The following is a 25,019-nucleotide window of genomic DNA, read 5'->3' as shown; positions in this document are numbered from 1 at the left end:
ATATTTTATTTGATTGGCCGCGTCACGTACGCCAGACTTCAGAAGCTAGATCATTTATACAGGGGGTCACGACTGTAAACAAATGAAAAACAACGATATTCGATTAGTGATAGAAAATATTTATCACGTCAAATGAAAAGAAACATATTCGGATACGCTCTTACAAACTTTTGTTTCATGAAAAAGTATAATAAAGGGGTATGACAGTGTACTGAACCGTCTTTTACAATGAGTATATCATATACGCTACTGTTACGATAGACAACTTTGTTAATATCGGCTACGAATAGCCGATATATCGGTGCATCCCTAAATAAAATACAGCTTCACGTCAATTTAATTTATTTAATTTTAGCAATAGCAAAAGTACATAAAATACTCTTACGAGTGAAGTATTCGTATGTTCATATGTTATACGTGAAATACATCATACATAGTGAGTTTCAAAAACTATCACATTGGGTAAATATAGTTTCTTAATAAGTACGCGGTGTAATTTAAACTTTTTACATCGTTTAATGCCAGATACGAATGGTGTTCTCGTAAGAGATATATTATAATTTATTATTAACTTCTGCCAATAGTCGTACCTCATTGGTTCATGATTACATTTTGCTGCTCAGTAAATTATTTAATGAATAATTTAAAAAAGGGTAATCTTAACATACGCTTGAAAGGTACGAGTTGAAACTGCTAAAATCAAAAGACAGTTTCATCAGTGGAGGATGAATACCCAAAAGACATCTTTCCCTCGATCCTCGTTGCTTTATCACCCGAACTATCCGCGTATAAAGCGACATTCTCCGTATCAGTGAAAGTACTTCTATCTGTCGATACTAAATTCTTCAACTCGCAGACTGCCGCTAAGATAGAAAAGTTATTGGCGCAGACTTCAAACCAAGTACATTATAGCGATGGACGAAACGCAATCTTCAAACATGTCCCAGAGAGATCGACGTTATGTAGGGCGCGTTTAAAAGCCATCAAAGTTTATTTCTGGTAAAGCGCGAGGTAACCCGTAGACTTCTCGAGTACTTCCGCTCGAAACATTTCAAAGTAACTACGAATGGTAGTCGTAGTTTTACCGAAAGCGTGTGGCGGGCGTACGTATATAAACTTAATGGAGTTGACAGTTTCTCAATTTCCATAACATCCAGTGAATAAAACTTGACGTTTTGGAGACACGTCCCAGAACCCATAAATGTACATTTATGAGTTCTTACCGCCGCCGCCAATCCTATATAGAATCACAGACCGAGAAAGGGTATTTTGTCGTAGAATGGATCAAAAGCACGTACGCGCCGAAGAAAAAAGATAGTTCTTAGAGAGAAGTTTCCATTTCAGTATACTGCTAATATAATGTTATTCGCCAGAAATATGTAGCAGCTAGGAGCAACAAACACAAGGAGAACGCAGCTAGCCTTTAAACACGCTAACGAAGGGTTGTGTACGAATTTCATTGGACGAGCGTCACGAGCCTTTACGCTGAACGTTTTACGGGCGGGGGGAAGACAATTTCAGAATTGTCCCCTTCCGACGGCAGCAGGCGCTAAAGCGTCTAGCCAATGAAAAATCCACGACTTTTGACGGGTTGCGTTCTCCTTGTGTGGGGTGTTGTGTTTGTTGCTCCTAGGTAGCAGGTTGCACCTGATACATCAAATACATCTCGGAAGAAAAAGTAGCGCTAGGCAAAATACCTCATTTAGTAATTTACTAAAACTATTACAGAGGGAAAAATAAGGTTGATTAACAATTAAATATCTCTACACGGTGCATTTTTACATCGTTATAGGCGAAGTAATACAACTTTATACAAGCTGTAAATTTTCAGTCGTGATTCGTCGTACTCATCCGCGCCCAGTGGAAACTGACTAGAGCCTACGAAAGTACGTGTTTCGTATTTATACTTCCTTCTTACGAGTATCTTATACACTTCTGATACGTGCACGCCATAATCCGTATTTTTGTTTTCAGATATATTTATAAATCTGAAGAAACACGGCGTGGTATTTGAATTGCGGTGAGAAAGGGTTCGCGGGGTCCATAAAATTGAGAACCTATTTCTAAAATATGTAGATAATAAAGATACTTTTTTATTTGTTTCCACCTTTTTTGAATCGTAAAAACGAAGGACCAAACATTAATGTAGATCAATTGTAACAACAAAAATGTGACTAACAGTAAGTAGGGTGTACCAAAAGTACCTTGTTTATTCATTAACTATTTTACCAATTAAAGGAGAAGAAATTCCGTGAATTTTGAAGAACTTCAATTTTTGATAGATCGGTCGAGTCCAAACGTTTCTTAAACTATGTAAAATTTAAAAGCTACTGAAATTAAAATTTTTAGAAGGTCGAACCTTTAAAGGGTAATAACGTTTCAACAGTTTATCAGATTAATTGTTAATTTTACACATTATTTCTCGACTTATGACGAGCTTTTCTACGTTATCTCACTAGGCTTAACTTAACATGGAAAAACTTAAATATAGGTGTATGAAAGTAAAATAATGAGGATTTATGAAGATTCATAAAAACCGTTGCCTAACGCTATTATAAAGGCCCATACGCGGGAAATTTATTTAACTAATTTCTGGCATTTTAGTTGGGCAATTCTGGCCACTAGGTTCCCCCGTATCTGGACCCTGTTGCCTTGGCAACCACAAGGTTTCAACGTTTAAGAACCAAGACCGACATAAAGAGAATGGCGTTGCAAAGCGCAAACTGTTTGATTATAACAAAGGGATTTAATTTACTTTAACTTCTTTAAAGAAGTTTAAATTCCAGAAAAGTAAAGGTGAGGACACATATTTAATTAAATTAAATTGCTTTAATATAAATTGTTGTTTTGCCTTAATGGAAATGCAGGGCCGCCTTATCCATAAGGCAAACTAGGCAAAGTGCCTAGAGCCTACGAAAATTTTAGTAGACATTAGGGCCTACGATTCAATATAATAGTGCCCATGAAGGTCCGAAAAGTCGGTAAATGAGAGATTTTGGCCTAAGGCCTTCGGAAAGGTTAAAACGGCCCTGTGGAAATGGTGAAGCCTAACTTTTTGAAAACCCCTCGTTAGGTCCAGATCGGAGAGTCATCTTTTATATTAACCAGCTAAACTAATAGCCAAGGAACTATAGTAACTTGTGAAACCAATTACCGGTGGCCGGCTTAAATTGCTTAAGAAGGTGGTGGCAATCAGAAGCAAAGAAACAAGTCGTAGCGTCGAGAAAATATAACCTTTCTCGGGAGGCATGCATGGGCCCTGATGATAACGTAGGCCACGATAATAGCACTTAAATAAAGCTATACCACCTTCACATTACGCAACAATAAAGAACGCCGTTAATATCGATTTCAATACCGAGAAAAACTATGATTCATAGGAAAACTTTTAGCTGACATTACAACGCGGATTGTACCGTTCTTGCAGAATTAATAGCCATTACCCTCTTTCAATAACAATTAAACGGTAAACCAAATGGACGTTACCTGACGTTAAAGGTATTGAAGGATAGTGTTTCCAACGGCCAAAGTTCTGTATAGTTTAATAATGTCAGATCAACTTGATCTATTATGTTGTCCTCACCAATGATAATAAATAAACCTCGTACCCTAGATTCGAAATCACTGCCTCGCGCGTAGTCAATAGCGTTTACTCACTTCCTGTCGGAACTCCGAAAAATGGTAACCATAGAGTAAACCACTCACATAGAATGGAAGGCTATCAGTGAAATTTGTTAACACTTTTCTTACGCAACGTCTTGTTTTCTAGGCTTGAAAGTTGGCCTAAGGTTAATGTATAATATAAGTTTTCACTCCATCGCTCTTTAGACTATATTTATACCATGCCTCGAAAACAAGTTGTCCCGTTAGGATTAATGTTTCATGCGCTTCCATAGGGCCTTCCACTCTATGTGAATGGGTTACTCTATAGTGGTAACCGACCATATATCGCGCCCTACAGCTACAACCGATAGAGGACAATTTTTCGGAGGTCACGTGCCGAAAGTTGGTAATTCCTTCGTGACAAAAATATTAATTGGAAAGCTCTCTGATTTCGAATCTAGGGTATACGGTGTTCCTCATTATCTTTGCTTCTACTGAGCAATATGATCTTAAATTGCATCTGACTCATTATCCCAAGTAACCGAAGTGATCCGCTATAATTCCTCTCACCAGGTTTCAGTTCACTGAGCAGCTATCTGACTTGTACGTTTAGTAGATATGGACAGCAAATAAACAGCAAATAAAATTTAGATAAGTTATTTATTCGGGATGTATTTAAAATCGATAACAGTGAGGCATTTGAAAGTCACCCATATTTTATCTAATGGTTTACAAAGAATTCAGTTTAGTTTCTGGTTTAAACCGAGCTTTAAACTAACTGTTTTTCATTTTAACGAATATCAGAAGATCTTAATAATATCTTAGAGTCAATGCGGATAATAATAATCAGCTAAGCTAATACCCAAGGCACCACCTTGGACCCAAGTCATCTAGCGAATTTTAATGCCTTAAACAGGTGGCCGGGTTACAATGCGTACTAGGGTGGTGCACTGAGAGAAAAAACCGTAGTTTTAACAGAACATTTTTACATGAAAATATGATGCATCACGTTGACAGAATAGTCCTGTAAATATTACCGGGTTTTTAGTTTTTTTTAAAGAGAATATTTACAGGAATAACGTGTATTCTTTAAGAAAGGTATTTACCGTAAAAAGTACCGAAGAGGTACGTAAAAACCTTTAGCACACTTTAAATCTGTATAAATTACAGGGAAAATGTCTGTCAGTGCACATTGCAAAATTAACATAAATATAATGCTTTCGCTAAGTAAGTTAGCTTACGTTAAAAGTACAGTTTGATGTCGTAAATACGTTTTCTGTAATTGAAAACTGTATGTTTTACATATATGGGAATCTAAAATATACATGTTTGAAGGGAAAAATTCACAAGTTCATAACGATAACTTTTAATGAAAAATCAATTTTAAATATTTTAGATCACATTTATTACATAACACCATAAGTTTATTTTCGCAACGCTATTTTTTAATGACAGTATGTTTTTATAATAAAAATATATTTTAAAGGTAAAAATATACTCTTACTTTTACCAAATAATAATAAACTATTCAGTTGGAAGCAGTGGCGTAGTTAGGGGGCACAGGTGGCACGTGTATATACAATTTATGTATTTTATTTGTTTCCATTGTGTGCCCCCTCCGAAATTAAATCCCGGCTACGCTACTGGGTGGAAAGTTACATTTATTATTATAAGCGCTCACTTAAATCCCAAAATCGTCTGCTAAAACTCGTTCTTAGGTAACTAGCACCAAACACTCCTAGCTTTGTTAAACCTGGTGGTAGAAATGCGGAACTCGTTGATCCACCATAATCATGGAACTACGTACTCCCTTTAAGGTACTATTTTTTATCTCTCCGAGGGTACATTCCTGTTACGCAGTAAAAAAAAATCTTAAATATTTTATTCAATGACGTTTTCGTCACTCTTTAATCATCAATATTTGAATTATTGCTGTGATACGCTAATGTTTTAAGTTGCTGAATTCCAGGCAAAAGAAGGAACTTATTGTACTTTTGTTGACCTTTTTGTACTGATCGACATAACGATTAATTTTCTTTTATTTTCGGCGTCGGACTCTACCGCATACGATGGTCGACGTTTGTTCTGCACTTCAGCAGTGCTACTACTGGCGCCTCTAACGGCTGGTCAGAAGCTTCTCCCGTGTTTCTAATGGGGTAACAATTTTTTTGTAGGGCGACTTCTGTCTAGTTAGCGAAGCGTATTAATAGTCTTTGCAGGAAAAATGTAGATTCTTAGATCGTAGAACTTCGTTTCTTCAAACTCTCGAACAATGTTGCCACTCCTTGGCATTTATCCAGGATCTTGGCATTTTGAGGTCGATCTTGGCGTCAGGGTATATATTTTCCACACTTTGGTATTTCACCTAGGGTTTTTTTTTGGCCCAAAGATCTTATATTATCCGTAGGATTTTCCTTTCGAAAACGTTACAAATTGGGATTGTACTATAATTTATCCTATTTAAGTTGGGCTTCTAAGTCACTACGAGGCCGTGCGAACAGGGTTGGCCACCTTGCGTACGAAGTATCTGTCAAACTATAAACATGGAAATCAGAATAATGCCCACCGATTAGAACCGTAGCTTTGTCTTTACTAAAACAGTACTTCCAACTGTATATTTTTCACATTATTCAATATAATAAACATGAGTACCCGTAAATTATACAATACTTCCAACTGTATATTTCACACATTTTGCAATATAATAAACATGACTACCCGTCAAATATGCAGTACTTCCAACTGTATATTTTACATATTGTTAAGATAAAAATAACATTTAGACCTATTACCTGTAAATATAAATAACCTTTGTAAATATATTTTTTAATATATTGTGTGCCCTGTTCCGACCCCCCCCCCCCCCCCCGCTGCGCTCTCACTCGATATAAATAGCCAGTGTAAATGGCGATAAGGCGGAGAGTACCGACGCCTTCGGGCTCCAACGATTCAATCCCTAGAGACAGGGCCTAATGTCCATGCATGCCTAGGGTTGTTGATTAGTTTCACGGGTACGAGTGCGGTTGGGAACAAGATCACAGGGTTCTTCACAGTTAAACTTAGACACCATCTCATAATTCCTTAACAATGTAATAAACGTGACTACCCGTCAAATATGCAGTACTTCCAACTGTATATATTACACATTCTTCAATATAATACACATACGAACCCGTAAATTATACAATACTTAAAACTGTATATTTCACACATTCTACAATGTAATAAACGTGACTACCCGTCAAATATGCAGTACTTCAAACTGTATATTGTACATATTCTTCAATGTAATAAACGTGACTACCCGTAAAATATACAATACTTCCAACTGTATATTTTACACATTCTTCAATATAATACACATACGTACCCGTAAAATATACAGTACCTCAGACTGTATATTTCACATATTCCTCGATATATTAAATATATCTTCCTGTATAATATACGGTAATTTGAGCTGTATATTTTACAAATTATTCAATATAATAATAAAATATACAGTACTTCAGAATGTTTATTTCACATATTTTTCCATAAAATACAAATAACTGTAAAATATACTGAGGGGCGAACTGTAGTTTAAACATTTTTAGCTAGAAACTGTACTATAGTGTATGTAAAATGTATAGAGTTACCTACTGTTATGTTTACATATTGTCCTGTAACAACAAAAACCTCAACCGGAAACTTTTAAATGTAAAATCTACATTTTGTTTATGTACATAAATTTCACGAAATGATCCAGTTCAATCTACAGTAACGACATGGACACCCGTGGGTCCAAAATATACCTGTAAATTCGACAGCATAATTTTCTCTCAGTGTGGCAAGCCCTTGACTAATTTGATATCTGATCTATCGCAATTATTTCCTCGGGTCAGATAAAGATAACTGTTATCTGAGAACCAGTTGGAAGCACTACTGAGGGGTACCGCCTATAACGTTTGATTGACCTCTGAAAGTTATAATTGTAGGAGGATGTAAGGCTTCGAAAGACTCATTACTGCGTACGTAGTTTTTTGTTATTGACAAGGCCAATTGTAGAGAGACTAACAAAAGACGGTAAACGCGCCACATTGGTGGACAAAGCACTAAAGCGGAATCTTTATAAGTGAGTCTCAATGACATTCCATTAGGAGCCACTTGATGGAAACCGTGCCAGAGCACGAGGCCAATTCGATCCATTCTCATCGCGATAAAAGCGGCCGGGTCACCTGGTTCGCCGTTCTATTTTTCCCACTCTGCAAAATTGGGAGCGAAACCTTTCCTTTAACTATCAATGGCTCCATTTATAACCTTAGTAACGTCGACGGTTGAGCTATAGCCATTAGTTAATATAGTCCATTTGAAATGGTTGTCATAGAAACGAGCGTTTAATACGGTTACTGCCGAGTTCGAAAGTGGCTTTGGACTTCTACAAGGGCGTATTTAAGGGGGGGGGGGGGTTTGGGGGTTCAACCCCCCCCCCCCCCCCGAAATGCTGATGACCGGGGGGTGTCTAATAAAAATCAGTGAAACTTCCGTCAGCACCCCCCCTTGAAATTTTCCCTCAAAACCCCCCTGAAATAAAATCCTGGATACGCCCTTGGACTTCTAACTCGCAAATTATCGTTTACGGCCGGCCAAATTCGGACTCTGAAGAGATCGCGCCAGATTAAAAATTCCGCTTTTCAGTAGAAATGCGAAATGATTTGTAGGGACTACAGCGCTTTCCTAAACAGCATTTGTTTAATCAGCATTTTCCAAAACAACAAATTGTTCAAACGGCACTTTGTCATAGCGGCGGTTCTCAAAACCGTATTTGGTCGAAACAGCGTTTCCCAACACGGCGCTGCTTTCTATAGCACTAATAATATAGGCCTATTGTAATACATATTTTTCTGGAATTTCGGCAAATTTCATTACCTAATGGTTTATGCCGACAGTTAGTATTGCAAACTAACCTAACCTAACCTAACCTAACCCCTGAAGTTCATATCCCTTACCAAAATGGGAGTCTTACTTTAGTCGCCAATTAGTCTCAATGTAGGATCAAGGATTTTTAAGTAATAAGTAAGCATTAAAAACTGAGACCAGAATTGTGGGTCCTAAATAAAATCTATTTTAGTCTCAATAAAAGAGTTTTATTATTATATATTTAAATGAAACTCAGTCTAGTCTCAGTTAGTAAGACTCATTTCTGGAGACTTGAAAGAAGTTTATTTGAGAGTTCATTATGAGTTAGAATTTTAGATTAAAATAAGAGTTATTTAAGACTTCACTTTAGTATCATATGGGGAGACTAATTTTTGGGGACTTGAAAGAGGCTTAATTGAGAGTTGATTATGACCCAGGTAGCAAAATGTGGTTAGAAAACCGTTTTAAAACCGTTGATAAATAGTAGGAAATCAAACGTTTTAATAACGTAGATCATGTCCGGTGATTTATACTATAAAAAAACCGTTAGAAATATAGTTAACGTTAGTATTTTTCTAATAGTAACGTTACTTGTGCAACGTAAATAAAACGTTATACAAAAAACCGTTTATTAAACGTTCAATAAACTACCATAAAACGTTTTTCTAACGTTAGTGCTCTAATTGAAACCAACTGTAAATCAACGTATTTTAGGAGTTAAAATAACGCCGTTCTTATACTAGAATGTATGCCTTTTACATACTAATTAAAGCAGGCGTGATCTCCGAAATGGCTCAATTTTTATTTAATGTATCTCTCACATAAAAATATAAACAGACACTGGAAAAAATTTAAGTTAAGAAAAGAATGAACTGTACTTTTTATAAAACTTTTGGGTTACAATGCAATATGAACTACTAAAAAATATCAGTTAATTAGATCAACACAAATCACTTTTCTTGAAAATAAAAAATTGGATCTACTTAAAACTTGAATATACGTTATTTAAAAATACTTAAATCGTATTTCCAATAATCGAGAATATTTGAAACTAAACATTTAATTAACGAATTTTAAATATTAATTTCGATGCATACAGCGAATATAATATCTCACTTGTTTCTAAAATATCACAAATCGCTTTTTGCGGAAAATATACACGTTATTTATTGCAATTTTTAATCTTAAATCTCCATCAGTTTGGTCAAACATCTTAAAAAAGTTTAGTCTTACTTGTCGTTACTTCCTAAATATTTAAATCTTATTCAAATTAATAAAAAATACTTGGAGATAATTTTAAATCCCAATTTTGAAAAGCATAAACATATGGTATTACAAAATCCATTTCATTATTGAAGGTACACAAATCACCTTAACTCAATGACAACAGAAAAAAAAATTCTAAATATAACAATAATGACATTCCTCAAAATTATTTAGTACTAACTAAGCAATATAAATTTCTCTATCCATATAAACAGAAACTGCAGATGAAGATTGATTTTCATTTATCACAGCTGACTATTACAAAACTTTTTTATTATGAATTTGTGATGGCCTATAGTATTTAAGATTAGCAGTAAATATAGCCCTAATGAAAATAATCCCATATTTTAGGGTTAAGAAAAATGTAGAATGTTTCCAAATTTCAACTCTCAACATTGAATTAAAAAGCATTATTTCTAATTTTTTTACCTAAAATAACTGAATGCAAACATGGTGAGCTAATGTAGAGACATCAATTTGAGAATTAAATTATATTTTCCCCCAGACTTTGAAATTTTTACTTTAAATACAGACTTCGGTATTTTGCTCACCCGCTGTACACATACTAAGAATCATATGTAATCAGAGCTAAATATTTGAATTTTTTATCACAACTCTCTATTGCTAAACTTTTAAATTAATAATATGAATTTCTGATGGCCTATAGTATTAAAGATAAGCAGTAAATATAGCCCTAATTAAAATAATCCCATATTTTAAGGTTAAGAAAAATGTAGAATTTTTCTAAATTTCAACTCTCAACATTGAATTAAAAAGCATTATTTCTAATTTTTTTTCCTAAAATCACTTAATGCAAACATTGTGAACTCATGTAGAGACATCAATTTGGGAATGGAATTATATTTTCTCCCAGAATTTAAAATTTTCACATTAAATACACTGGTATTTTGCTCACCCGCTGTATCGCATACCAAGAATCATGTAATCAGAGCTAAATATTTGAATTTTGTTTGTCACAACTGTCTATTGCTAAACTTTTTAATTAATAATATGAATTTGCGATGGCCTATATTTTTCAAGATTAGCAGTAAATATAGCCCTGGTAATAATAATTCATTTTTAAGATTTAGAAAAATGTAGTTTTTCTCGATTTCAATACTCAACATTCAAATGAAAAGTATCATTTCTAAATTTTTAACTTATTGGAAACAAATTGAACCTACGTTAATTTATTGCACACAATGTGAACCGATTTATAGCTTGAATAAATTCATAAAATCAAAGTTTTTAAACAAAGTTTGTTAATGCAAATGACTTTGGAAAGTGATACAAAGGCTTAACTGCTATTGCCTGGGTCAAGATAATCCATTATTAAATACCAAGCGATCTTGTCAAATGACATTTAGTAAATATCTATTAATGTTTTATAAGCTTATCATTAACTTTATAATATATATAATACTTATAATTACCATATTCATTCAAATTACAGCAATATCTATTAATTGTTTAAAACCGACCGTGCTAATGCTTATTGCCTAATGGCGCGATACTTTTACCACTGCCTATAGTACAAATGCGTAGATAATCTCTACCTGGGCAGAGCAACAGCCGACTGCATTACAATTGTAACATCTAGAATCCCGTTTCGGGGTACAAAAAGTGTTTAATCACTTTCTATACCAGACAATAAAATTAATTAATATAACACATCACTTGAGCTATGCTTGAGCTAGGGGATGAAATGAATTTTTTTCTATAGATGGATAAATTACGAATAGGCAACTTAATTCGGGTGAAAATATGGTAAATGACAAATTGTAAGACCAAAAATAAGTTTTAGAGGTTTGGCTGTAGTATTTTTAACAACGATATACTAAAGTATTAAGTTCGACCCAGTTCAGTTGTATTACACACTCGTACTTAGAAATAATTTTACTTGAAATGAAATATCCTATTTTAAGAATTTCAAGTATATTATTTAGTAAATATATAATTAAAAATTTTAAACTGTTATCTTATTACCCAATGTTTAATTTTAAGTATGTGAGGGTTTCAAGTAATTTTAGCTTAACCAAATATAGCCAGCCAAATCCCGTATGACCATTTTGTAACCAAGCTTCAAGATTCAAGTTGCAAATCCATTACCTGCTTAATATTAATCATAAGGGGTCATTATAGTTGAACTCTTAATCAGTTCAGTTGTTTGGAGTTTACTACAATATAATTTTAAAAGTATAATTTAAAAGTATAGTACAGTAGATCATATGAAATATTTGATGTATTGTTTGGACAAATGTACATATATTTATATAAATTGCGCGGCACGTGAGCGAAACTCATTTTAGAGACACTACAAAAATAGCTAGATAAGAGGATCCAGACGAAAGTTTAACATGAAATTTACGATTACTTTTAGTTTAACTTCAAATTGTTACCTCTAAGCAACGCTCAATTATGTATCTTTCAAGTCCACAGAAATGAATCTCCCCATATTAGACTTAAGTGAAGTCTTAAATGACTCTTATTTTTATCTAAAATTCTAACCCTTAGTATACTCTCAATTAAGTCTCTTTCAAGTCCCAAAAAATGAGTTTTCAAATATGAGACTTAAGTGAAGTCTTAAATGACTCTTATTTTTATCTAAAATTCTAACCCTTAGTAAACTCTCAATTAAGTCTCTTTCAAGTCCCAAAAAATGAGTTTTCAAATATGAGACTAAAGTGAAGTCTTAAATGACTCTTATTTTTATCTAATTTTGTAAACCATAATCAACTCTCAATTAAGTCTCTTTCAAGTCCCCAAATATGAGACTAAAGTGAAGTCTTAAATGACTCTTATTTTTATCTACTATTGTAATTCATAATCAACTCTCAATTAAGCCTCTTTCAAGTCCCCAAAAATTAGTCTCCCCATTTGATACTAAAGTGAAGTCTTAAATAACTTTTTATTTTAATATAATATTGTAACTCATAATGAACTCTCAATTAAACTTCTTTCAAGTCTCCAGAAATGAGTCTTACTAACTGAGACTAAAATGAGTTTCATTTAAATGTATAATAATAAAACTCTTTTATTGAGACTAAAATTGATTTTATTTAGGACCCACAATTCTGGTCTCAGTTTTTAATGCTTACATATTACTTAAAAATCCTTGATCCTACATTCAGACTAATTGGCGACTAAAGTAAGACTCCCATTTTGGTAAGGGTAAGTACGAGTGTGTAAAACAACTGAACTGAGTCAAAAATAGCCTGGCATCTAGCGCCATCCTTGAAGTCTGGAGATTTTAAAACTTGCAATCCAGCATGGCAGCTGAAAAAAGTAGTCATTTTTGATTCAGTATTTGAGTAGCCAGCTAGAGGTTCATTATAAAATTAGATATTTAGAATGTAATTTTGTTTTTTCAAAGGACGCCCAAGCGTAAAAACTACCTGCTATATAGCGATCGCCATGCAATAATTGGTGAAGAATTTCACTATAGATTGCAGTGAACTGCTCACATACAGGGCACCTGGATGTATATTAGTTTTACTGATATCGGCTGATTTCCAATTATTGCTAGAGTCAACCCTTACCAAAATCGTGACTGTCACTTTTAAGCTTAAAAAGGTTTTATTTAAAGCTGCTACAGTTCTTAATACAGCCTCAAATCAGATTTAATTCATACTTATTCTGAGACTAATGAGAGTCTTAATTACGGTTGCAAAAATCTTGTAAAATCAAGTTTTAAATAAGTATGCAAGAATCAACACATTTAAGACTTAATTTAAGCTGCTACAGTTATAAATACATCCTTATTTGTTACTTATTTCATACTTGTTTTGAGTTTAAATCAAGTCAAAGACTTGATTTAAACTCAAAACAAGTATGAAATGAGTAATAAATAAGGATTGATGTATTTGGAACTGTGGCTTTAAGACTTGATTTAGTCTCAAAACAAGTATGAAATAAGTAATAAATAAGGATGTATTTGGAACTGTGGCAGCTTAAATTAAGTCTTAAATGTGTTTATTAATTCTGGTATACTTATTTAAAACTTGATTTTACAAGATTTTTGCCCCGTAATTAAGACTCTCATTTTCTCAGAATAAGTATGAATTAAATCTGATTTAAGACTGTATTTGGAACTGTGGCAGCTTTAAATAAAACTTTTTTAAGTTTAAAAGTGACAGTCACGATTTTGGTAAGGGATGTATGTGCCAGAATTCATTTAATGTTATAACATTTTCCATCGTCAATTCATATATATTTTAAGAAACCGCTGTCTTGACCAAAACCGCTGTTTTAAAATCGCTAATTTGAGAAACGCTATTTTTAGAAACGCTGTTTATGGAAAAAGCTGTTTCGACAAACCGCTCTTCTGAGAAACTCTTAACCAAGAAACGCCGACTAAACAAAACGCTCTTTCGACAAACCGCTGTAATGAGAAACACTATTTTAACAACCACCGTTTTAACAAAGCGCCGTTTCAACAAAATGCTGTTTTGAAAAACACGCTTTTGAAAACGCATTTACCAAATGCTATTTTAATCAAGCGCTCTATTCCCTACATACCATGCGAAATATCTTATCGTAAATGGTGGGCCCCCAGAATGAAAACGCGAGCCATTACTATCGTAAAGTTTCGAGCACAACGCTTTGACAAATAAAATTGCACCATCACTGGTCTATGGTAAAATAAATGGCATCGAATCAACGCGTGTTACCAGAAGATTTTTCGATTTAGTTCCTAATCCGTTTAATCAACGATGAGACTGTTGAGTGTTACCATAAGCCTATAATAAGATCCCCATAAGCAAAGGTTTCGCCCAAATTTTTGATGATCACATACCCGTTATTAAGAGGTACATATTCAAAATCTGCACCGCCTAGTAGCTACGTCCTCAACTATGCATTTCTGAAATCTTTGCAAAATTATTCATCAGAATCTAAAACTGGCTTTTAGAAACAAGAGTGATGTTTCTGAATGTATTTAGTTTTCAAATTTGAGATTTAGACGCGTACCAATTAGGATAATATTTTAGGTGTAGAATTTTTGAAAAAGAAGATGTCGCTACTGTCCTATCGTCGTACGTTAATTTTGCATGGACAACGCCGTAAACATGGGGCTCTATGCTAGACCTTTATTTATGGGAATCTTATGATAGGCTTATGGTACTTGTTTAAACCCATTATTTAAATGTGTTGAACCCTCCCAGGTTTGGTATGTAGGCGGAGGATATCATGAAAACAGATGTTAACGTCAATAGAGTCTTAATAGCACTACAGATTCAATGTATAATATGCCATCATTTCACTTGTGTAAAATAACTATAATTACTAACTGAAATTAGTATATCTATAAATTATGTAATTTATCATAATAGAAAAGTATATATACATTCCTAGTGTTGGCTTTATAAGTCGCTAGTTCGATTAATCTTCTTCCAAATAATTTTAAAATGCACGTCTTAAGTTTAATAATAATCAGCTAGGCTAATGCTGTTACTAAAAGCTAGGAGCAACAAACACTAGGAGAACGTAGCTAGACTTTAAACACGCTAACGCGGTGTTGTGTACAAATTTCATTGGACGAGCCTTTACGCTGAACGTTTGATGGACAATTTCCGATTTTTCCCCTTCCGATGGCAGCAGGCGCTAAAGCGTCTAACCAATGAGAAATGTACACAAGAAAATCCACGAATTTTGACCGGTTGCGTTCTCCTTGGGTGGGGTGCTGTATTTCTTGCTCTTAGATGGAACCAGGCGCCAATTTTATCGTTCAACGTTCTTATACATATATACGTTCTTGATATAAGTGACTATATAGTGGGAATAATTTTGGGCTTTTTGGCGCCCCTCCAGAAGACCTCTAGAGCGGCGCCCGGTTCAACATGCCTCCTCTGGCCCCCTATCGGTACACCTCTGGAACCAATGAGATAATAATAATAATAATAATCTGCTAGGCTAATACCCAAGTCATCAAGCGACTTTTAAAGCCTTTAATTCAGGTGGCCGGCTTACAATGCGTAGGAGGGTGGTGACTAGCCCTGCATGCCACGCGAGCCAACAGCTCCCTACACTAACTATTACCGTTAACCTCGACAAGTTTTTATGGAAGGGGAAACCGAAAAGCTCGGGGGAAACCCCTTATACCGGGCTGATTTGATTTGGTTGTAAGCTTTCGTGGTTTTGCTTGAAATTGGCGACTCTTGGAACCTGTGACGAGCCTACCAAGGTACGTGTTTCATTTTTACACACTAGACTTTTTCGTAAGAGTTGTCTTTTGGTAGTAGTAGCGAGTTAAGTAGTTATTAGAATGACTTTTGGCCGACAGTTGCCTCGCTAATCGAGGATAAAACTAATTAAGTCCGTGGCATTTAAAAGAAATCTAATAGTCCTTTGCAGCCGTGATTTGCATAACAATACAATTACGGCATTGTTGTATAATGGACAACGGAAAATAAGTAAAAATCTTTAATTACTATTATAATTACGTCGCTTGTTGCGCCATGTTGAGGTGTAGGATACGGCATTGAGAAGAAAATATCATCAAAAGTGCCTAATATATCATTTATGACAGAATTAGTCATTTCCCTATACTGCTAATGTTATTGAAACCTTCGCGGGCTAAAACTTTTTTTTTATCTAAACTGTGTTTCTCCGAAGGCGTAATCATTGTGTAGTAACTTACTAAATTCATAATTAATTCACAATTATGAATAATAAAATAAACCTATATTTTACATGAGCAAAATACATAGTGATTTTCTATTACAGAAGGAAAATATGTTTTGTACAATCTTTATATTTTTCATAGTTAGGCGGAATAATACAGGTTGTAGCTATTAAGCCGTGATAGGGTGTACACGTCCGCGGTTTGGCGGTGAAAATAGTTCTATTCCGAATGACGATAGAAGACTCACTTCCCTTAAACCGGGTTTTCATGGAAGCTTTTAGCATGTAAAAATTTGGAGTGAGCTAAATATAGTTCAAAATACACACATACTAGCTTTTCAGTTTTCATCCACGCTTGTATTTGGCGATAGTTCCATACGCTTGCGAAACTAGATCGGGACTCGCTTCTAGCGTCGATCAACTAGATATTTTCAAGCGCATGTGACTACATTCAGCCAATGGGAAACTGGTTGTAATAGGTGTTAAGGTGTTTCTATAAAATACTGGAAGCTAAGAGCAACAAACACAACACCCCACCCAAGGAGAACGCAACCCGTCAAAAGTCGTGGATTTTCTTGTGTACATTTCTCATTGGTTAGACGCTTTAGCGCCTGCTGCCGTCGGAAGGGGAAAATTCGGAAATTGTCCATAAAACGTTCAGCGTAAAGGCTCGTCCAATGAAATTTGTACACAACACCGCGTTAGCGTGTTTAAAGGCTAGGTGCGTTCTCCTTGTGTTTGTTGCTCCTAGCTGGAAGTCACGTGTAAATGTTTTTTCTACGTCACTAGTTATAGTTATTGACATAAGCCTATCATAAGGTCCCCATAAGCAATGGTCTAGGCCAAATTTTTGACGATCACATACCCGTTATTAAGAGGTAAGTATTCAAAATCTGCACTTGTTAGTGGCCACATCCTCAACTAGACCGTGCGAAGTGAACGTTTTTAAACTTACAAGGAGACTACCTGAGGTGGTTATCACCGATTTTGTTGAAACTCGGGGGTTAGGTAGACCTTATGGTAGTATGAAAATTGCCAAAGGGAAAAGTTGCAATGGGCTTTAATTTTCAGATGGCAACCAAAAATGTTTTTGATCTCTCAAAACCAAAAATCTCCATTTAAAAAAGCATGGGATTTTCTCGGTTTCACAATTTTCAAAACTTACCCAAAAAGATGAATTTGACCATTTTTTGGGTAAAATTGATCAAGGATTTTGGGTAAAATTTATAAATTTTGGTAAAATTTTAACAAAATTTGGTTAACCGAGAAAATCCCATGCTTTTTTAAATGGAGAGATCAAAAACATTTTCGGTTGCCATAGGAAAACTAAAGCCCATTGCAACTTTTCATACTACCATAAGGTCTACTTAACCCCAGAGTTTCAACAAAATCGGTGATAACCACCTCGGTATAGTCTCCTTGTTAGAACCTCGCGGGATAAATCTCCGCCGCCGGGCGCCAGCCCTTAGCACCGTAGCCAAGGCTTATTCGAAATTTTATCGCTTTTAAACTTAAAATTAACACTTATCGTTGCAAAATGATTCATCAGAACCTAAAACTGGCTTTTAGAAATAAGATAACTTGTTTCTGAAGGTATTTATTTTTCAAATTTGAGATTTAGACGCGTTTTGCGTGGCATTTATCAACCCGAGCGTGGCTGCTCTACCAAGTAAGAGAATATTTTAGATGTAGAAATTTTGAAAACGAAGATGGCGCTACTACCCTATCGTCGTACGTTAATTTTCTTATCTCCAGGACAAACATGGGCCCCTATGGTAGACCTTTGCTTATGGGGACCTTATGATAGGCTTATGTTATTGAAGATAGAGAGCGTGCGCTGGAGTCGATAAAGATTTTGGAATTTGTAGTCCACGTGCGAAACGCGCGTGCCAATAAAGTACTATAAAGCTTATGCTCTTGACGCGGAGAAAAACATTTTATAATTTTTTTTATGGTTTTATTTTATAGAAACACCTGTTTGAAATTTGTTGCGCATCAAGAGGTTGGCGTGTTACCGGACAAGGTTTATTTGTAATATTTACCAGTATTACCAGTAGCCAACAATAAAAACCACTGCGAAATTGACAAAGAAACGAATAAAAGAAAATGGAAAACGAAAAAAAATAAATCGAAGGGATTTATAAGAGAGAAGCCGATTATTTGGAATCGTCAATTGAACGAAAAAAAATCCCCTCTCTCACGTTGTTGTGTGTTAAGGGGGAAGACTATAGTAAAAACCTCTTTTTCGTTCAAGCTGAATCGAATTATATTTTTATTAATAGGCTGAACCTTCCTCTAGTGCTTAAAATAATTTTGATCATTCTAATATTAATAGTTAACAATTAGTTTGGGTGCTTGCCCAACTTGTTTAGCTCCGGGGGTCCGAATTAAAACGTAATAATTAAATTATTTTGAAATTTAAAATTATCAAAATTATTTTAAGCACTAAACAAGAGGCTGTTCTACACATAAATATTAATTTTATAAGATAAAACAAAAAAATAAAACAGTTCAGCTTGAAATAGCCCGAAACTAGACAACGGCCACTGTAGTCTTAACATAGTACCGTCAAAAAAACAGTCGGGCACATCGAGACGAAAATCTGCCGCGATAAGCATTCCAAGTAGAGGTATGTATGGATTCCCGTTGCCTATAATAGCCCTGGCCGTGAGACGGCTCGTAACGAGTATTCTCGTTTCTCATCGAACGGAGAAATATAAAGATGAGAAAGGGAAGACAATGGCACAGCTGAGGAAAGAGCGACAGAGAAGAAGGAAGCGGGAAAAAGAAATAATGCACTCTTATAAGAATACCGAAGGAAGGGAATAAATAGTACGTGGGAATCTTGAAAGGCGACGCGCTATTATGAGCGAAGACTTTTTCTTTCGCGTTTGCTCGGAAGCCACCCATTATATCGACGATGACCTTAGCTCGGGGACACGTCGTATATTGGTTGCGGAAGCCGAAAAGCCCATCGAAGCCCCGGAATGCGGCTTCACTACTGCCCACGTTTAGGGATCGGAGCGGTGCTGCCGGCTCCAAGTGACGTCCCTAGTAGCCCAAACGGAAATAAAACCAGCCGAAAACGCTTTCAAATTGCATTTTGAATAACGTACCATTCTTCAAAAAACGAGACCGAAATTTGTTAAGAATAGAGTAGAATTTTTCAAATAAGCCCAAATTTTTTTTATCAATAATGTATTTATTTATTTATATTTATTTCTTGGACTAGCTAATACAGAGTACTTCCGATCCCTCTTCAAAATGCAAAACTCACTCTGCGCGTGTGCAAAGGTATCACAAGGAGCGGTAATTTTAAAAATTTTAATTATAACATGTCCGCTCCTTGTAATACTTTCGGGGGAATGACCAAGCTTGGAATTAATATTTGGATCGAGGGGTAAGACACTCTGCGAACTCGGTGTACACTGCCGTACCTTTGACAGTTTTAAATGGAACTCGCGAACTCTTGAAAATATGTACCTTTAACAGTGCTAAATGCACGAACTCGGTGTACAGGTTATTTGAGACCGTCTTACCCCTCGATTTGGATACGAATCAATCACGTCGGGAGGGAACTAATGAGATACCCGACCAATTTGATTGTCTTTGAAAGGGGAGAGGCATACTGGCAGCCCGTAAAGTCAATTTGGTAGGAACGCTAAAAATTGTTTCGACATGGTTCTCCTCCCTTAGTAAAAATAAATCCATTCTGATTATTAACAATAACGAATATTTTCAGAAACATGTATTTTTTTCAATAATGAAAATAGTTACTGTAATTGTTACCCCAGTAATAAAATATATGATGGTAATTAATAGTTATAATCAGAACCTTCCAAAAAAATCTAAGAAAACTGCATCCCGTCAAAGTATTTTGTTTCGCGCTTCGTACTTTGAAAAGAAGCCAAATCGGGCGGTAGAACTGGAAAACTGGCAACTCAGGCTCTGAGTAAAATAATACAGGCGCGTCCCGGCCGATCGCATTAAGACCGGAGCCACATACGACTCTATTTTCCGCGTATAGAATAGAAGCGCCAAAAATAATGAACTATGATTGAGTAGAAACGAAACATAGCGGCCTAACAAAGTCTCTTGGTCCTACCAAGAAATATGAGCATCACCGTAATGCAATATTATATTTCCCGATGCCTTTTAGCGTCAATTTTCCTTAGTCACGAAACGATTAGGAAGGTACTATCCGATTCCCTCTTCCACTTCGCTATTCGAAAAAATTCCAAATATATTTAATTCGCGTGTCTCCCCGGAGGATTTCGGAATTTTTAATATTGAAAGAGCAAAACTTTGAAATATGCTGAAAAATATTCCCGAATCTGAAGAAAAATTCTGCCTAAGTATACGAATTTTTGCTTTCAACGGTTCCAAAGAATTTCTTTGAAAATTGGATTTACGGGAGCATTTCCCAGGGATCGCCAAAGACGGTCTGACGGTCTGACGGTCTAGACGACACAAAGCTCCAAAAAAAGGTGCAAATCGCGTTAAAATTAAATCTTGGAAATATTTCATATTCTTAGAATTGTTTTTAGCTACGCAGGATTTAAATGTAGGCACATATACAAATCACAACATAATTCTAGATCCCTTTAGTAACAAGAACCGTCTTGGAAATTTACTCTAATCCCTGTGAACTGTTCCACAACAAAACCTACTAAACGCTATTTTTTGATTTTTATTAATATTATTGTTTATGGTAGAGCAAGTGCTACCGAAGGGTTTATTTCACCGATGAATGTTTATGAAGGTCTTTGTCCTTTTACAGTAGGAGTTCAATTAGAATTTGTACTAGAATTTACTATACACAATTTTCAACGATTTGGGTACATTTGTTCGAATTTCATTCGTCCGAACGGTGGTACAAATGTCCGAATGATCATTTGTCCGAATACCGGTAAACAGGATCGTATGTCCGAAAACGTATTTCATTTGCCCGAAAAAATAATCACAACTTTTGTTGGTGATTTAGTCGTTCAATTTATGTTAACTTTACTGGCGAATTTCCTTTGTTCGAATAATCGTTTGTCCGTTTTTTCGAACATTAGGTTTTTTTTTAAATATTGTTAATATAAGAAAATAGTAACATTAACACCACAACATTCAACGCAATTCCCACTTACTATATCGGCTAAAGGAAAAATGGACATAATAGGATAAAAGCAATGAAGAAAAAACAACTTGAACTAACAACGATATTTACAATGTAGTTTTTTATTTTTAATTCTTGCACTAAAAAAAATCCGTACCAAAAAAAAACAGCAATAAGAAATACTAATTTAGCGACAGAATTCGGACAAGTGATGCTACCGATTCGGACGAATGAAACAAACAAGCTGTCCAATTCGAACAATTGAAACATTTGTTATTTCGGCGGTTCGGAAGATTGAAATTCGAACATTTGTTCCACCGTTCGGACGATTGAAATTCGAACAAATGTACATACCCCTTTTCAACATTAGCGTTTGCTAGGTTTTGCCTTATCTAAAAGTAAAAGGAGAAATACGGGAAATCCTCTATATACCATTATTTAATATTTATTCACGTGCTTAAGCCCAAATATAGCGAGAGGGTAATTTTATTTGAAAATCAGATATACTCCCAACCAAACCTGCACGTTATCGTAAATAATCGTATTATGAATATGAACTAAACCAGAAAATACCCTCCAGCAGGGATAATTAGGTTTCAAATTCCCAAAATTATCGGAATTTTCCGCCGTCGAAGGATGGTAAATAATACGGTTGCGTAACGCTCTACAAAGAGTTAGTTTAACTCTCTATTTTTATCGTGGTAACGAAGAATAGAAATTGGTACAGCTGATGGAGGCGCGCAAACTCGGATAAAAGCAATTCAATTTGGTCAAAGAATTTCGCTGAAAGGGGAGTGAAAGAGGATTCGTGGAAAGATGGATTATTGACAAATCTTTGGCAATGGAAAGACGACTCGTTGAAAATAGGTGAATAGAGACTTGGCACTCCGTAGCTTTGGCCATGGCCGCCATTGTGGTAACATTTTTATCCCCACGATAAAAACTATTGAAAAAAAAACTGTGACGTAGTACTGCCTATAGCGAAAGTTTTCCAGTACTACCGTTTCTATAACGTCACGCAGAGTACCAAATGACTGGGCAGCTGGATGGGGTTTACTATAGTAGACTACGCCGGTTTCGAGTCTTGTACAATTTCGAGAATAATAACAATCTTACATTATCTGGCAATATTAAGGAAGGAGGTGACGCTGTAAAGTCTGCGACGTGCGAAACTTTGGAGGATGAACGAGTATTTCTACGACAGCCAGTTCCAAAAGGGCGCGTATACAGGGATTCGGTATTGGAGTATACTGGTTACTGAACAGCTCAGAGGAGGACGGGTAAAGGGTGAAGTTTGCTCGGGGTAATATCAAAGTTATCGAGTAGAAAATTAATTTGTTTGGGGTACACAAGTACTACCGAAAAATCAACAAAAAATGCGGACTACAGCGTAAATCGTAGAATACACAAAAGGAAGTCAGCCCAACAAAACAAATTCAATCATGACGCTACCACTTTCTTGAAGTAAACAACTTAACGCGTACTTCAATCTCTTTGCTTTTCCGCGTTAATTATCTCAGAGTTTGGAATTAATTAATTAATTAATGGATTCGGTACAAAGGCAAAGCTCGTAATCCCTATTGAAGATATAAGACAATGGATACGGATGGCTCGTCTAAGGACTCAATCGACGAACTGATAATTGCGAAATTGTAGAAGCGAATCTAAAGGTCGAGGTTATAGCGTGCCTGGTCAACCGAGAAACAACAGGCGTTTTCCTACGCAATTAGTAATGAGACGCGGCTTCAATTGTCACGATCTGACGGGCTAAGTCTTCCCATTTCAAATTATTCCGTTCCCAAAACGATACTGGATGAGAAGAGTGTGTGAATTGAATATCAACAACGCGATTAAAGTTGCGAGAACGCGAAATATCGACAAAAGAACCGTTCTCGCTCGTGGCCTGGAAGGCGATCGATATTAAGAAACGCGTTTTACAACTATTGAATATTAATTCTCAAGTTTTGGCAGGTATCGATACGTACATTAATATAGGGATAAATAAAAATAGAGATCGAATCGCGATAGTAACAATAGTTACAAATAGTAAACCGCCACCACCAAAATATTTATTGGTAAACTTGATCCGACGGAAAGCGATGGGAGTGTGGACAGCTGGTCCTAGTCAGAGAATTCGATAATAATACATTTTTAGAGAAACACTCCTTCCCTGGAAATGGAAATATTGTTATTAAATCGTGTACGAATTAGATGACACGAGTCTCTACAGCCGTTACGATGGCCGGGAAATGTAGACACGCGTTTTGAAAGATTGCCTGTCAAGCGGAGAAATAATACGTGCGTGGCAAGTGTCTCGTTTTCTAGCGCGGTGCCATGGCCACGCTGAAGAGTACGGACGTTCGTGCGGAACAAATGGCCGCCAATAAGCAAAGGATTGCCAGGTAAACGTAATCGAATTATCTAAAGGTGACGATTAATGGAGAACATCTCGCGGTTATGAGACCGACCAAGATCCACGTGAGGTTCCGAATCGCGTTTCGAAGTCGCGAAGTCAAGATACGGAGCTCCAAGGATTCGTATTTAGTTTTGACCGTTATTTCTTTGATGAACGCGTTCGGTTTAGTTCCGTGGCCGGGAGCCTTCGCTACGTACAGAAACTTCAAACGTTCCTATAACAGTCCCTCAACGACTTCCAAATGGTGGTTGTCCAGGTTTAATAGTCGTACAATCGTCACCTGGTTAGTGGTGCACTATTACACCCTCCATACGATAGCCAGTTCCATTATCTACGCGTTGATTCAAAAAGATATGGCGGAAACCCTCTGCAACGCCGCCATAGTGGCCAGATGCGTCATCACGTCGGTCATTCTGAACATGTTCCTGTCGAATTCTGATGAGGTGTTTAACTGTTTCAATTCGATTCTGAGCTTCGAACGAGTGGCCAGACTGTACGTCGAATTCGCCATCAAAGACACGGTTCCTTCTTACGTCAAGTGTTCCAAAACTACGACCAGGATTATCGTCGGGCTGGCATCGGTGTACTTGGCCGTTTACGTCGTAACGTGCAGTCTTCACGCGGTCAATTTAGACCTGAAAGAATACGTCTCCGTGTATCTGTTAAATTTGCGCTGGTTGTACAAGGACGTTCCCGACGGAGTCGGAAGATTCTTCTGTTTCGCGGAAATGATGTTCTCGGCTTACGTCGTCCTAGTAGCCTTTAGTTTGCAAGCCTTCCTGCTGGTTACGGTGGCCACTTTAAGTTTGAAGCTGCGTCGTTTCCGCGAGCTGTGCTCGAACTATTACACTTCCGTCAAGTACGCCGAATTGGCGCGCTGTCACACGGACCTCTTCGGTCTGGTTAGACTCCTGGACTTGGTGATTGGTTTCCCGTTCATTCTATGGGTGATTGAGTGGCTGGCCAACATCGCCTTCAACGTTCCGTCCATGGTGGCGGACAGCGAAGAAACGGTTTACGGGTTAATCTACTGGTTATACGACTTCGTCACCCCGTTGTTCTTGTCGCTCGTGATGGGGCTAACATTGGCCAGTATCTTCTCCACTCACG

The sequence above is a fragment of the Leiobunum rupestre genome, chromosome 6 (assembly GCF_980474605.1).
Source record: "Leiobunum rupestre chromosome 6, qqLeiRupe1.1.hap1, whole genome shotgun sequence".
Taxonomy (NCBI): domain Eukaryota; kingdom Metazoa; phylum Arthropoda; class Arachnida; order Opiliones; family Sclerosomatidae; genus Leiobunum; species Leiobunum rupestre.
The sequence above is the reverse complement of the archived record's forward strand: the minus strand, read 5'-3'. Positions refer to the sequence as shown.